The sequence below is a fragment of the Scyliorhinus torazame genome, chromosome 8, assembly GCF_047496885.1.
Source record: "Scyliorhinus torazame isolate Kashiwa2021f chromosome 8, sScyTor2.1, whole genome shotgun sequence".
NCBI lineage: Eukaryota > Metazoa > Chordata > Chondrichthyes > Carcharhiniformes > Scyliorhinidae > Scyliorhinus > Scyliorhinus torazame.
This window is the reverse complement of record NC_092714.1, coordinates 90,759,712-90,775,160: the sequence shown is the minus strand read 5'-3', so window position 1 is coordinate 90,775,160 and position 15,449 is coordinate 90,759,712.

The window sequence follows — 15,449 nt, the reverse complement described above, 5'->3', positions numbered from 1 at the left end:
CCTCGGCCGATGTCTTTGCCACAGCTACTCTCACCAGGGCAATTGCCTCCTCCACCTACTTCCTCAACGCCTCCATGTGCTTCGCAAACTGCTTCTCCAGCTCCAAAGACATCACCTGAGTCATCTTCTCTGGTGTGAGAAGTGCGGCCCCACCCGGCAACCCGGCCTCCGCCATCTTGCTAGCTTTCAGGCTGGCCCTCTCACTCGACAGCGAACACTCACTTCCTCCCTTCTTCATGGCTGCTTTTATTAATCCTTTTGACATCCTTTGCCTTCCTTATATCATCCTACATTCACTCATTTGCAAATTGCCCCCAGGACTGGACATTAAAACTGCTAAAAACACGCCTCAAGCAGGAGCCACCCAACATGCAACTTTCCCTCTACATGCTGCCACCGGAATTCCTAATCTGCCTTTTCTGACGTTGATTGAGGGATATATATTAGCCAGGACACTGAGGATAAGTCCCCTGCCCTTCTTTAAAATAGTGGACTAGGTGGGGCCTTGGTTTAACATCTCAACCAAAAGATAGTACCTCCAAATGTGTTGTGCTCCTTTGCACTAACTTGAGTGTGAACTTTGGTTTATACCTGTTGGATCTCTTGTGGCACTCCCCTCCCTATATAGCTGAAAGTCAAAGCTCTGGATCTGTTTGACTCAAGCTGCAGATTGAATCTCAGAAACACATTTGGCTGAATTAACTTTCCTGCAGAGTCATCTGTCAAGTGCCTCAGGAAACTAGTTTTTATGGTGGCTGGTTTGGTTTAAAGTTACAGATTTTGGTGGAGGAGTTTGAGTTTCACACCAAATGTGTGATAATCAACAAGACTGAATTATCTAGATCAAGGGGGTCAAGTTTCGGCAGGATAAAGTTTGCAGCTCAGAGCCACTCTTGTGAAATAAGTAAAATAATAAATAGTGCTTTCACGTATATAACATCTTTTGTGCTGATGCCTCAAAATTCTTCACAGAATTAATCACAGTTTTCTTAAGTTATAATAACTGATGAGATTTAGGTGTGGAGGAGGATGACTATAGATGCTTAAGGAAAGGATGAAGCAGTTTCTAAACTATGAAAAAATAAACATAATTTTATTTTGTCGCTATTTAAAAGCATTTTCCTGTAACAATTGAAACTCCGATTTTAACACCACCGCATACCCTTGCTCCATACACCCCCACCCCAGGCAGCACAGCAATAGGTCCACCAGGAAAGGTTAATGGAGCACCATTTACTGCTTTGTTCCTGACGTGCTCCTGCCAGCTGCTATTTTCACCGTGCACTTATCAGAGGCAGCTTTGGTATTAAAGTTGAGGTCCTATGGTATCACGAGGGTCCTTGATCACAATTTAACTGAAAATCTCACAGCAGTCCTGCTCAGTGTGTAACTTGTCAATAAAAATAACCTGCCAATCAAACATTGGTTTCTGAGTATGACAGAACCAGTGGACGTGCACCTGCAAGAAATTGAATCACAGGATCTTTGGACGATGAAAGCTCATGGGCTGGATTCTCACATTTTGCGGCTATGTCCAAAATGTCAGCGCCGCCCAGCACCGATGCTCCGCCCAGTGGGGGGCAAGCAGCCGCGCCACGTAAAGCCCCGCTTTACCTGCAGATACGGACACAGAATGGCCAGGCCCGTGGCTGCGCTTGCCACTCTCACCACCCCCGAACCACTCCCCACCAGTCTCCACAGCACTTCCAAAGCCACCCCTTCCAGTGGAACGACTTACACCCCCCACCGACTGTGGCGTCGCTGGACACAGTCCACAGCCGCCACCCGAGGTCCCCGAAAATTGAGAGGACACATTCCTGACGCCATTGGGAAGTCAGCCCAGCGGGAGCGGAGCATCAGGGGAGGGCCTCAGGTGACGTCCTGAGGCCGTCCCAATGTCGTGTGGTCTACTCATCGAGAACCCCACCCCCTGCAAATCTTTGTGCTCTCCACTCAATTAGTTCCTGAATCAATCAATATTTGATCCATAAGATCCAGATATGGATCCTTTAATCACAATATGGTAGGTTAAAGGAGAAATTTATTGCTGTCTTTAAGAAAAAGGGTTGGATTTGTGCAACACCTTTCACAAACTCAAAACTTCCCATGACATTTTGCAGGCAATGAAGAACATATTTTGGTATAATTACTATTGTAATGTATGAGTCACAGCTGCCAATATGCACACAGCAAAGTCCTGGTGACAACAATACAATAATGACCAGATGACCTGTTTTAATGATGTCGGTTGAGGGATTAAGAATTGGTGAAGATACAGGGAGAATTCCCCTGCTCGTCTTTGAAATGATGGAATGGGATCTTTGGGCTGGACTCTGCTGCTCACTATTGGAAGCGGAGGTCCCGATGTGGCGGAGAATCCAGAGTCGGGGGGGTAAACAGGGGTGCCGATCCCATTCTGACACTCTGGCCCCCGTTGGTGTCGAGATCGAGGTTCACGGCTCATTAAGGCCCTTTTGCAACCTACTAATGAGCCAGGTACCATATTCTCCTGGCCCTCCTGATTCTAGAACCCCTGTAACGGTCGAGAATTGGTGCCCGTCCTGACAAGCGTGTACCTGATGTGGGGAATCTCGCATTGGGCAAACGGCGCAAGTCTTTAAGGGAGTTGCCCTCAAAGTTTCACAGTTCATCGGATGCCCCCCCCCCCCCCGGAACTCAAGACCTGCCCACTCCCCCACCGCCCCTCCCCACCAGAGACTCTCTAATTATTGAGACCCTCTTAAATAAAGAGACACCCTAAATAAAGAGACCCCCACCAGTGATCCCCTAATTAGAGAGACCCCTGTCAGGAAGCCCCCCCCCCACCTCACTCCCAGAAAAGGGACCCCTGTCTGGAAGCTAGAGAGCAGTCCAGACAGAGGCAGTGAAAAAAAAATACTGCTTTAACACTAACCTAGGCAATGCACCTGGCTCAGGCACAGGGAGCAGCACCTGCCAATTCCTGGAAAGAAAAAAACAGTCAGCTTGGTTTAAACCCCCTCAGATCTTTGATCTGCATTCATTTTCTTCTCTTTGATATGTATTTTATTAGGCTGTGATTGACAGCTTCCACACACATCCAGCTGTCAGCATTGTTCCACTCACTCCCTTCATGGTTGAGAAACTTTGAGGTGGTCAACTGTGAATTGAGCCTCAATGTTTGTACACATCAAGCTTTGACTGACAGTTCCTGGACCACTTCAAACAGAGGTAAATGCTTTCTGTTCATTTCACAGCTGACCACTCAACAGTCACTCAACCATGAAGGCAGATGAATGGAAAGGGGTCTCTCTTCTGGAGGGCTTCCAGACAGGGGTCTCTCTTATGGAAAGAGCAGATGTGGATGTAATCCTTGCTCTTTCTAGGAAGAATTTGTGAACAGAGGTAGCCTAATAAAAAAATGTTTAGGAAAACACTCTTTCCCATGAGTTAATGGATCTCTGCAGAGCTATATAAAATAACAATATGAATCTCCCTTTGAAACTGCCTCAACCTGTCAATCAACAAACCTTTAGCAGGCAATAGGGCATGACATTGAATGTAAACACTTAAATTAAAAGCTTTTAGACTTCTCGGCATGCACATGGACTTCAATACTTTAAAGGGCAATGAAGTTGACTATGTAAAGACCATTTCAAAGATTTCCACCACTTTTAAAGAGATTAATTTTCCCTTCTTCTCACAGACTTTTAAACTTGGCATATTGACAGACTTTATAAAGGGTTCATTTATAAAGGGTTACAGATGGGTTCACCTTATTATGAGAAAACTGTAATTGTTACATACTGACTTACTATTTAAAGAGTTTAAAGTCTGCAGATCTCTAGAACAGCCAAACAAACGCTAACCCAGGGAAGACCCCCCCCCCCCCCCGACCTGAGCCCCTCCAGCCCAGCACAAGCCCTCCTGACCCCCCACCTCCAACAAAGGAGCTCCATTGGCACTCTGGAGGCAACGGTTGAGAAGGTACCTGCCCCCTTGCCATCCATCAGACTGTACAGTGTCAGGTTGACACTACCAAGAGGGGAACCGGAAGGAGGGTCTTGGGAGGTGAGGGTGGGGGCTGACGGAGCGTTCTGAAGGGGAGGCTATTGCCAGCAATTCGGGCTGGGGGAGGATGCTGCAGCAACTTTGAGATTGGTGCGCGCTTTAAAAATGGCACTCTGATCTCAGGTGTAGGACCCATCTGAGAGATTAAGACACACCCCCACCCCTCCCTGACCACCCTCAGTTCCAGCTTGGACCACGGTGCCCCATGGAATGGCACAGGACAACCCAATTCAGGTAAAAAGGCTTTTACAAATATCATTGTATGGCACGTCGGGATTACTCCTCGTGCCAGCGGGTATCACTATGGTTTTTCCCACTGGCAGGAGCACTTAGGCATGGCTAGGGAGAATCGCGGCCTCCATTCAGTTTCAGAGGACACTGCAGGGGATGCCTACCACCCGAATGGCAGACATATGGAGCTGCTTGATTTAGGTCAGACTTTATAAATTTTCCCTTTCGCCCAGCATTGAAATTGTGTGAGGCTAATTAAAAGGCATATAATTTATCAGAGTCTTTCTCTGCAGTTGGATCGGAACCCTTGATCTACAGTGCATCTGACTCTTACTGTGGAATAGAATATATACAATCTCTCGAACTTCCTGCCAAAAGCTCACTCTTGGAAGCCAGCACGGGCTTTTGCTAAATCTGCCAACTTGCTGTACATGATAAAGCAAATCACCAATATCCTCCCTGCCAGGACAGAATAATTTTTATAATTTGCAATTGTTTCCATAAAGGTGACAGAAATATTCAAAATTCCCAATTATAGCTGGATTCCCCAGGGCTCTGGGGTATATTTATTGTACCTCTGTGACATTACATGCAACAAATGTAAAGCCCTTTGTTTACATGAACCACCAAGGTCTTGTTGACCTTAATTTTTTAATTTCATTAATTTCCGGGATGTGGGTGTCGCTGGCTGAGACAGCATTTATTGATCTTCCCAATTGCTTCTAAGAAGCTGGTGGTGAGCTTTTGAACCAGTGCAGTCCCTGAAGTGCAGGTACACCCACAGTGGAGGACGTTCCAGGATTTTGACCCAGGTCCACATGACTTTGAATAACATATGTTCAGCCAAAAGCATTCTATGCCAAATAGATTTTATTTTCTTGCCACTGAAAGTAATCTAGCATGATCTGTAGATTTCAATAACAGTAAATCCGGTTGCTGGAAAAAGACAAGGAAAGCAGCACTATAAATTGCAAGTCATAGTTAATGATCTGTAGATTGTTGCCTTTTTCTTTTACTCTGTCTTTTCTGTGGCTCTGTTCCAATTATGGCAATCAGTGAGTTTGCCCTCCTTTCTATGTTATCTATGTCCGAATGCTTAGAGTCGCCAGGTATCAAATGATACCACCACAAGTTTCAACCAGCTATCGATCAAAGAGCCAAACACCAGTTAGTTAGTTCAAGTCAAGGGTACTTTATTTACACACAATTAGTCATGCAACTTAAACACTACTAGTTAACTACACCTATCGACTAAGACAACCTGTACTTAACTTCGGGCACCCGGTTTAGGTCAGAAAACAAGGGCCGCTGTTCGATTCTGGATCTATCGGGTTCGAAGGAGTAACCGCTGCTCAGCTGGGCTCATCCGTCTGGTAGCGGGCGTTGAACTTGGACTCGCTTCTGGTGTTGCTGCAATTGGCGATGGCCATGACCAGTGTACCAAGGCCAAGAGGGCGCCAAGAGAGAGCGAACATATGGCAAACTCTTCTTCTTATACTCAGGGATTTTCACGCTCTTTTGGGCGATCCTTCGATTTGGGCCTTACTAATTGAGTGATCCCTGATCACTCTGTTCAATTGCTTAGCCAATAAGTGGGTGGGGATCTGGATGGCTGGGCGTGTCCCAAGCAATCACTGACCCCGTTGTTTGCATTTCCCTTGAACAGGGAGTGGCGCCGAAATGTCTGGGACTGTCCCGGTTGCTTGAGTACCAGTCCTTTGTTTTGGGGAAGGTGGGTCATCAAATGCTAATCGGCCCCATTAAAATGCTAATTGCATGGAGTTTCGATACCGTCTGGATTTCTTGCTTACGAATATGCATTTCAGGCTCTGAGCCTGTCTGAGTCTTGGCTTGTCCATTTTACCCACCAGGCTTTGCGAGTGGTGTCTCAGTATCTAGTTGGAAGTGGCCACCCCAGATGGCTACAAGATTCAGAAACGTTTTCAGTCAGTTTTCTTTATTTAATATTCTTTTATTTGATGAATATACCCACAAGCTCAGGGCTCTACAACATTTGAACCCCTTTACACTTCAGTTCAGGGTTTTTGGTCTGAGTATAGAGCTGCTGCAAAATATTATCATACTTTTAGGATAGCAGTGGCTCTTTTTGGGGGGCCTCAAGTCCCAGGATTGACTGACTATTTTTCATGGTGTACTAGGCATGTTGGCCCTCCAATTGTAAAGATTGCTGTGAGGAGTAACAACTGTGAAGCATTCACACTGGATTTCCACTGGGTACCAGGATCAAAATTCTAGTTACAGCTGCTAGTCGGAAAACTGTGCCTTTGGAATCAGAGAGACCCCCAAATCTCTGAGACAGTCAACCGAACACCTTTAATTCCTCTGAGGTGCAGCCCCGCATACTTTGCTCTGCAGTTAGATATTGACATCTCTGTATTGTCAGTCAAAACCTGCTGCTCACCATTCATTCATTGTCCCCACATTGACCTGTCTGCCTTGCCTGAATCTCTCATGTTATGGGAAAGTCTTGCAGGCATTGTTTAAGCTTCCACTTGCCCTTGGCTGACATACTGTGGGTTAAGCCTCTTGCAAATGTTGGCATACAACAGGGTAGTGGACTCCAATGTTAGCTCAGCCTTTGTTGCACATTTTTGTGTGAAGTCATGCAGAATATTTTTGTGGCTGATGCCCTGCCAACATCCTTCAATTCATGGCAGTAAGGCGAGGCAAGATTAATAACTCTGCTCAACTACATCTGGCTCCAGTTCCATCTCTAGTTCCTCTGACTTCCATATGTTCTGTATGTCACCGTGGGTAGAACTAGTGGTGGAAAGGACATTAGCACGTCAGGAACACATTTGTTGAAGTGACAGCCATTGCTATGTTTGTTAAACTCAGACATGTGAATAGAATCCCACCTCTATTTAAAGAAAGTCCATTTGGGATCTGTAAAGTTGCAGGAAAACTTGATTCTGAGGCATTCTGAAAGCAGGAGAATAGAAGGAAGACATGGGGAAGCTGTCTCCCAGTTCCCAGGCTCTTTCCTGGAAGTCATGCTACAGATGGCAAGGATTAGGTGAGAAGTCTTCTTTCTTTTGATGGAAGGAAATGATCGGCTGGCCAGTGCTGCAAAAGGTTTAATGAACTCATTCCCTCAGAAAAGGTGCGTGTCATCCCATTGTCATGTGACATGCATTAATCTCTGACCTCCCTAGCTTTCTCATATACAGCACTCATTTGACTAATACACCCTGCAGTTTAAAGTAATCATTCCTTTCAAACATCCTCCTCAAGTCACCTTCTCAACCAATACCACTTCCATTCACCCTATCATTTCCCTGCGTCCTTCCCTTACAGTCACCTTCTTCAAATCTTCACATTCTAATTTTCATATACATTCCACTTCTCACACTCAACTCTATACCTTGTCTCATCCTAGAAGATGAATGAGGGTAAAAGAGCGAGCAGGTAGTGGACGGCAGCCATAGCCAACTTAACCATATTGGAGGAGAGTGTTCTGGAGATCGGCTGGGTGCAGGTACATTAGTTATTGATGATGGAGACATGGACAATGCCAGAGGTTTGGAGACAGCACTAAATGATGTAATGCCACTTGGCACTTAGCAGTCATTCATGTTGAATTTATGTCACCTCTAACTGAATTATCATGATATTGTTACAAAGATGAGGTTTATAAGATGGTTATGTTTCAAAGCCAGTCTTTAATTTAGGATAAAATAGTGTGGGTGATGTGGCTGTTAAAGAATAATGGAAGATCTAGGTTGTTTCACTGAAAGGAGGGTGCGAGGCTTTCAAACTTGGGGAATGTGGCAGCAGCCATGGTTTACAATAGTTAGACTGCTAATCTCCAAAGTCCCAAGGATGTGCTCAGAATGTTGGGTTGCAAGGTGTTGTACTTTAAACTGTCCACTTAATTCCAAGATGAAAGAGAGTTGGGGTCTCAAAGATAGGAAAAGAACAAAAGTAAGCCCTCAGTGGTTGGTGCATGGCTGCCAGTGTTGCCAAAGAACTACAAGGTCATACTACTCAGTTATCTTGTCCTGACGGTTTGTATTCCATTATGACATCAATGATTCACCTGCACATCAATGATCAAGGTGTCCTGGTTACGTGCTATAAACAATATTCTAAACAATGCTGAAATATAGTGGATGTTTCAATAAAAACAAAATGTTGCTTTCATTTCCATCATATACATAACAACAACTCTACCAATTATCATCCCCTGAAGCAAAATCAAAGATGTGTTTTTAATGTCTTTTGAAGACACATTTTTGTTCTGAAGGAAAATCGGTGTAACTAATGAATACAGTTCACTAATGACTGATTGTAATCATGTCTGATTACTAGGATACAACAATATTCTATAATGCTACAATGCACTGACAAAGCAGCTTGTTGGCATAATTGATGATTCTATTTATGTCGTAACCAAACAGTCACTAAAACAATTCACATGATCTCCTGTGTCACAAAATAGCACATGAGTGGCCAGCTCTTTTGAGATTTGGAATATAATCCTTAGTATAAATCATGAGAGCTTTTGTCATTGGAACCCAAAGATTATGATCCAACTTTATAGCACATTTGGTGCTGTACTGTATATGGTAAGGATCTAGAAACATCTCCCATCAAGATTGTGTAAGTAATAAAGGTCAGAAAACAAAAAGTTTTCATTTGTGTCATGTTGGTCTGAGGCTTTTTCTGAAGTGTTGATTTCACTTCGCTGAGTGTGTGTATCTGGGCACTGTTCCACTTGAACACTATGAGAGCTAATCTGTGTTTAATGTGCCTCCTGAAAGTAGAAAATCTCCGTAGGAGATAAGAGCAGCATGGAAATTTGCAAAGTTAATTAGAGGTTATCTCAATGAGTAGAAATGAATTTCCATTAACTAAATGTTTTAACCCAATCACCGGCATGAAAAGTATACAGGAACATTAGTGGCAATGATATCCGTAATGATGATAATGATATGAGAATAGGAATCGGCAATGTGTTGAGAGTGATATCAGGATTAGTGATAAATTTGGATGATTGTGTGGCAAAGCTAGCAGTAGCAGCAGCAGCAGTGGATTGAGATGACAAGCATTCTGTTTTATGCTAATATGTGGAGGAGTTGAACGAGGTTGTAATTAGGTGGAACTGGATTTCACCAGCATACATGTAAACTCTGATCTTGTATTATCAGATAATTTTGCCGAGGGCCAGCACGTAGATGAGAAATAGGAGGGAGATTCAAAGATAGCGGGTGCAGAAGTGAGAATAGAAGCCATTGAAGAAACCATGGCTAGTCTCAAAGGGAAAGAATCAAACGAGGCGTGGGCAGCCCCACATAGCTGTAAACTGAGGAGCGATGTTGAAGGAAGTAAGAAAAGTGGAGATGAGGGATTCATCAGTAGATGAGCTGAGACAGGAGCAGAGAAGGGCAATATAGCTCTCTGTCATTGTCCAGATGGGACTGAACTTGCTTGGTTCTTTTCTTCATGTTGTAATCATAACCAGGGAATTTCCATCAATATGTTTTCTTCCCATTTTGCACCTTTGGTGCCCTCCCTCGCCTTCCTGCAACCCCCCCCCCCCCCCCCCCCCCCGCCACCACTAGAATCTGTTATTTGTTCTCTGATCAGAGCCCTGCAGATTTTAAATGCAAGGCTATCCCAAAACCCAGAAAGGTAACTTGGAAACATCGGTTCTTAGTGGTGTAGATTTTCAATTTGGTACAATGTGAGGAAATAAAGGCAAACCATTGAGAAACAGTACAGCCTTATTGTAATCAATCAACAAAGAATATTTATTGATTTAAAAGAAACACACAACAAGGAAAACTACACTTAACTACAATTATGGCTGCACACACACAGTATCTCATGAATTAGCTCCTGTTCCCAGATATTTACATTCCTGACCTCTAAGAAATGCTGCTTTTCCAGCCAACAAACAAACTCCATGAACTAAATCCAACATATAGTTGCCACACACAGATTGTTTTCCAGTTTGGGAAAACCATCTTCAGCTCAGTGTAGCCACCTAAATTGGCCAACTCCTGATTTAAAATGGCGAACGGCAAAGGCTGATGGGAAAGTCAGCCAACTAGTCAGAAACCGGCAGGTGCAGGTTTGCTGTGTATTAAAACTCTGCAAAAGGCCAGACAACATCGATACCAGCGACCATCACCATAACAATGTATCAGCCATCTGCATACTGATGAGCAATCCCCGGGAACAATAAGTAACATTTTGGACACACAAAGCAAAGCCAGACTCCCCGGCGCCAGCAGGAGCCAACACAAAGGAGGTGAACGAGCACTTCAAGACCGCCCATCGATCAGGGAACCGCTCCAGTATTGGAGAAATCGAACCAAGCGATTGGGACAAAGTCCAATGACTTGGGACCAGGTACAGGGTCCGCCCCGAAAGGCGGGAAGCCCCTGGGGACTATAAGAGTTAAGCCCCAAGTTCAAATCGCTCTCTCTTCACCCCTTTGTCCTGCCCGGGTCACCCAGCAACACGAACCAACATTGACCGTGACCGGTGCAGTGACCGCCGAATGAAGTAAGTCTTAATTCAACGCTCGCTACGAGATAGGCGCTCCTAGCTACCAATCCGTACCAACTTTGAATCCCGCAGACTCAGAACCCGAACGAAAGGCCATTTGTTCCTCTGACCTGGTGGGCCAGTCCGAAGTTAAGTATAGGCCTGTTAGTTGTAGAAGTAGCTTAGACGTAGAAATTGTGCATGAGTAGCGATTACTGTGCATAATAAATGTGCTTTGATTTGAATCTTACTAATCAGTGTATTGGGTTATTGATCATTACTCGGACTTGAACCTCGTGGCGGTATCATAAAGATACCTGGCGACTCGAGAGCAAAGGCAATTGAACCAAAGAGAAAGTTAGCAACATCAGCTTAGCGGCTCTTCTCTATTGGAGGTTTAAAACAGCAGCTTTTGTTTACCACCTTGTTCATTTCTTTTTGGGAGAGCCTGCTTTCTCCAGTTGGGTGTGACTGTGGCAGTAGCCTGTCTTCCTGTACTCAGCTCTCATGCTATGGTTATACTGTGTCTTCCCTTTGTAGCAGATGGATACAAATTATATTCTTCTCTCTCCACTTTGACCTCACATATTCTACAGCTCTAACACTGATTTCTATACATCATTGGTCATCCCCCCCAGTCACTTAGGTAAACCTTGTATTCCTGCTACTATGATAATTTGCATATCAATGAACCCCTTCAAACAGATGCACTTTTATCAATCCCATTCTTCACTTTATTTTATCCAAATTTTATTTTTAAACTTTATTTTACACCTTTCTTAAATCTTCATTTTATTCCAATATCTTGACTCCCCTCCTAATTCTCATCTACATGCAACACCATCAAAAACGCAAAAACATTAACTTACCTCACCCAGCTCTACCTCACCACCAACTTTCTTCACACTTCTTGCTTCTCTTAAGTTGTCAAACTGTTTGTCAGACAAGCAGTACTGCAAGAGCAGAAACTTCCTCCAATTAAATGTTGGGAGAACTGACGCCGTTGTCTTGGACCCCAATACAATGTCTGCTCCCTTCCCACCAATTCCAGCTCTCCCCCTCAAATGTCTCTGTGGCTGAACAAGACTGTCTACAACCTTAATGTCATGTTTGACCCCAAGATGAATCAACCACATATCCGTGCCATCACTAAGAATGCCGGCTTCCCACCTATCTCATGTCTCCTGACTCTGCTTGTGGTTCAGCGTTTTTGCTGCTGAAAGGCTCATTCTGCCATGTTTCACCTCCAGACTTGACTATTCTAACACACATCTTGCCGAGCTCTCACATTCTACCCTTTGTAAACTTGAGGTCATCAAATACTATTCTGCCAGTGTCCCAGCACTCGCCAAATCCCCTCCAATAATCAGCCATGTGTTCACTTTGTTTTAAAATGTTGGGCAGGATTCTCCCACCGGGAGTCTAAGTGCCGACGCCGGAGTAAAAAGCGGAGTGTTTTACTCCGACGTCGGCGCCCGTTCCCAGACCGCTATTCTCCCCCCTCTGTGGGGCTAGCAGGGGCATTGCGCGATTTACGGGGGCGTTGCGCAGCATCAGAGACCCGGCGCCGCGTAAATGACATGGCACCTTGGGTCCCGCGCATGCGCAGTTGGGCCGGCGTCCTCCCCCAGGCCGCCCAGCACAAACATGGCGGATAGATCCAGGCTCGCCGGCAGAAGAAAGGAGGCCCGCCGACAGAGAGGCCAGCCCGCCGATCGGTTGGTCCCAATCGCGTACCAGGTCACTCCGGAAGCCCCCCCCCCCCCGGGAACGGAGCCCCCCCCCCACAGGCCACCCCCCCCAAGCCTTCGCGACGAGTACCCGCCGGCAGCGACCAGGTGTGGACGGTGCCGGCATGACTAGGCCGTTTACGCGCGGCCACTCGGCCCGTCCGGGCCGGAGAATCGCTGCTCGCCGTTTGCGACGATTCTCCGAGCGGCCAGGCGAGATTCGCGCGGCGCTGGTTTCGGAGGGGTGGGAGAATCGCGTGCAGGGGTCGGGGTGGCATGGCGTGATTCGCGAGGCGCCCCGGCGATTCTGCCACCCGGCCTGGGGGTGGGAGGGGGGGTGGGGAATACCGCCCGTTGATCTTCGTTTTCAAATCCCTCCATGGCTTTGCCCCTCCCTATGTCTCAACCTATCTGTGCACCTTCAAGTCCAGCCTGTTCAGTCTCCCTAATTTCAGTAGCTCCATCATTGGTAGCTGTGCTTTCAGCTGCTTAGGCCCTAAGCTCTTCAATTTACACCCCCCCCTCAAAACCTCTATGTCTCTCAATTTCTTTTCCCCCATTGATAATACAGCTTAAAACGTACCTCAATGACCAAGAGCTCGATTCAAATAATTGGGAACAAAGTCTCATAGCGAGCGCGTTTAGCTGCATGTTAAACTATACAACATGACTATACAACATGACTCGCATTGTATAAGGGGCCTCAGTGGGGAACAAAAATGGCCATGGCCAAACATAGCCCCGCTTTGCTCACTGAGGAGCTCCGCTCACCAGAACTCCTCAGTGTAGTGAGAGATTGGGATGCCATTTAAAAATGCATTGGGGGTGCCCTGACACCAACCCCACACACAGGGCACCCCCGGCCCGATCGCAGTATGCAAAAATGCCAGCTGGCAGCGCCACCTGGAGAGTGCCAGGCTGGCGTCCAGGTGGCACTGCTAGGGTGCCAGACTGGCACTGCCAGGGTGCCAAGGCAGCACTAGGAGTGCCAGGGTTTCACCCTGCCCAAAGGACATGCAGCTGGGTCCGCCAATCTCTTAGGAGACTCTCACGAGTGTCATTCCATCTGGCCCGTTTGTGGGGTTTGTTATATTCCTTGTCTTGTTCTCCAAGATAGCCAGATATGTAATATTGCCAAAGAATATAAAAATTAAAACGTTTAAATCAAAACTAATTTATTTTACACTGCTTGATCTTGATTAGGTTCGCACACTTTACTGAGTAACAGATAATAAAATAATAGTACGGAATCTGTAATACAGCAACCAATGATCTCTCTAATTTATAAACGATACTATGACTCAACCTCACACTATCCTTTGATATTGAAATCTCCATCAGTTCTCCCCAGCATGCCTAGAGTCACAGCCTTATATATCATAGATTATCATAGAATTTACAGTGCAGAAGGAGGCCATTCGGCCCATCGAGTCTGCACCGGCTCTTGGAAAGAGCATCCTACCCAAGGTCAACACGTCCACCCTATCCCCATAACCCAGTAACCCCACCCAACACTAAGGGCAATTTTGGACACTAAGGGCAGTTTATCATGGCCAATCCACCTAACCTGCACATCTTTGGACTGTGGGAGGAAACCGGAGCACCCGGAGGAAACCCACGCACACACGGGGAGGATGTGCAGACTCCGCACAGACAGTGACCCAAGCCGGAATCGAACCTGGGACCCTGGAGCTGTGAAGCAATTGTGCTATCCACAATGCTACCGTGCTGCCCCGTGCTTACTTAGTAACGCCATCTAATGTTGAGTTACATGTAGTCTCCCTTCTTAACCCTTCACTACAATTGTGTTATACATATCATTACAGGGTTCAGTGCTGAACAGCGTTTGTCCAAGGTCTCCGTGGCGAAGGGGATGAATCCCAAAACCTCAGGTACCTCGGGAATCTGCACATTAGACTGGGACTAGCTGTCTCCTTCTAATATGCAGATTTGCCAAAAAGTGATCCTGCTTACAATGAGCAGGATTAACATTGCAACATCTCACAAGATCGTTTCGGATGTCGCGAGGCATTGCGAACTGGGTAGATCCCAGCTTTTATTGGCCACGCTGTGCAGCAGCGAGCTGTTTTGCAGGAGCAGCAGGACCATTGGATTGCGCCCCAAGCTTTTGTCCATCTAATGACACAAAAAGTAACACTGTTTGGAAATTCCTTTTATTTGATGGGTTCTAACTGCAGAAGAAGTAAAATCTATTTCCATTTGGTAAGGATTGTGCAATTGATTAGATTTTGCTGAGTTTTGTTATTAGTTTGAAGGGAGAAGTAATCTCCTGCTGCAGTGATGTTTGTCAATCTTTATGAAAATTCCCCAAGTAGGAATTAACAAAATGCTCTGTCACAATCCCTATGAGGACATAGTTTTGCTATTTCCCAACTCAGCACTGAAGATGAACAATGAGTAAAAAGTTTTTAAAAGTTGGGCAAAGAGAGGCTTTCAGCAGATACAAGAGGAGCAAATCAGCCCCCATTCCAGCCCTCCAGACGTGGTTCCTCACATCCCCTCACCTCCCACACACTACTCATTCCCCATTTATGCTATCTCATTCCCCATGCCAAGCTATGCCCCTACCGACTCCCCATGTCCCCTCATGCCCCCAATGGCAAGCTGTACCCCTCTACCCATTTGTCCCGTCATACCCACTATGCCAAATTATTCCACCTCCATGCCCATTAACCCAGTATGCTCTCAAATTAGGAAACAGTTTGCTGAAATTGAAGCCAATCGAATTGAGGCATATTTATAAACCAGGTTGTGAAATTGACTGAAGATGATGGGAGACAGAGAGTAGAGATAAAGGTCATGGGCACGATTCTCCGAGCCCCGCACCGGGCCGGAGAATCGGAGCAAACGCGCCACGATGAACCGGCGCGCGATTCTATGAGGTGCGGAGAATCGGCAGAC